This window comes from Octopus bimaculoides, chromosome 24, assembly GCF_001194135.2.
Source record: "Octopus bimaculoides isolate UCB-OBI-ISO-001 chromosome 24, ASM119413v2, whole genome shotgun sequence".
Taxonomy (NCBI): domain Eukaryota; kingdom Metazoa; phylum Mollusca; class Cephalopoda; order Octopoda; family Octopodidae; genus Octopus; species Octopus bimaculoides.
In genome coordinates, this window is record NC_069004.1 from 842941 (window position 1) to 844799 (window position 1859).

The window sequence follows — 1859 nt, forward strand, 5'->3', positions numbered from 1 at the left end:
GTAAAACGATCACTCTTTCTTTCCTTCTCTGTTGGTTCTTTTTTTTCTTGTTTTTTTCTTGTCACACAAATACACACACGCGCACACAAACACACTCACACACACATACGACAAGCATGAATAACCAAACACACTAAAACCATTTGGCCATAAAGACACCATTTAATGAAGACATATCTACCCACGACAGATATGTCATTGATTTCATTTCCAGACATTCATAAAGAAGCCCAGCCCTTGCCTTTCACCCCACCTACACATGTATCTTTACTTTTGTTGTTGAGCACTGGCAAAGTAACAAACACCCATCCAAAATTTAGACAACAGCGTACCAACGTCAGCTGAACACAACGAACTGCACCTACATAAACACACCATTCTTTTCCTTCAACAAAAATCAAACTTTCAAACAAAAGTAAACACAGACAAACACACACACACACGTACGCGCACGCACATATATACACACACACACACACACACACAAATTCCATAAAAGAGTAAATCACTCAGCCGTGATAAACTCCATTCAGTGGCGACGTAGGTAACAACTGTGTCTACGACTACATTATCCAATATGTTCTTCTTTCTTTTTCTGCTTCTTTTTTTTGTAGATGATTTAAAGCAATAGGAATGAGATTTGACTATTATTTCTAGTAGTTCCAAAGACCAGGTTGAGTCTCCCTGATCGGCAAGTTCTGTTATAGGAAATCTATGAACAGGAAATCTATATTTCTTCCAATACAGATTAGAACGATTTATAATTCACAGAAGGAAAGTTTATCACACACTCTCCTACAATCAAAGCCGAGATTTGTTCTGTTTATTATTTTTTCGTTGTCGAAATCCATTATATTTTTCCGTGGTTGAACTTGTGGAAAATTTCTCTTGGTGAAGAACACTGGAGGTAAAGTAACTAAAATTTGCTCGGCAGTATTGACAGATTTATGTATGTAGTATCGTATCAGCTGCTATTGATGAATTTGCGATACATTTCGAGAAGATTCTTTGCTGTTTATAGACTAGAAAACAAATTTTCACTTAATCCGTAAAATATGTAGTTACACTGATGGTTGCAGTAAAATTCTCCTTCCTCTTTTCTCGTGTGTGTGTGTGTGTGTGTACATTATACATGCATATATATATATATGTAACATTTTGGACTAATGGATATATGTCGATTAGTGTATTAATGTGTTGAGCAAAGCGCAGGTACGGTTTTTGGCTACCTGATGTCGGGATATATCCCTGCAGTCGGGATATACTTCCGTTGGATCTGCTGCTTCAGGAATTTCGCAGTGTTAGTTGAGATTATAATAATAATCGTTTAAGTAAGCAGAAGATGTATTTGGTATTGGTCTTTATTTTGTACGACCATAGTTTCGACGATCGTTTATATATATATTTATATATAAACGAACACCAGTACAACGGCCACAGTTACAACCACCATCGCCATCACCACCATCACCACCATGAGCACGAATATGTCCAGTTTTGACACATAATACTGAAATAGTGGAATAGTTTCAGTATTAAAGTGAAAGTATCTGACATTACAGTAGAGTGATGTTATTGTTTCACTTTTGATACATAATACTGAAATAGTGGAGAAGATATGATATTGGTGTGGGCTCGAACTATGCAAAAAGTTTTTTAGAATTTTTGGCCTAAGACACTACATGGACCCTAAGTAAGGCATGTGCAAATTTGGAATGAAATTGGTTGTGTAGTTCTCGAGTTTTAGGGATTCACACTGACCATACCCCTCAATAGAAACAGAGATAAAAAAGAAAAATACTTTGACAATATACTCCAAACACATACATGCACACACACACACACACACACACACACAC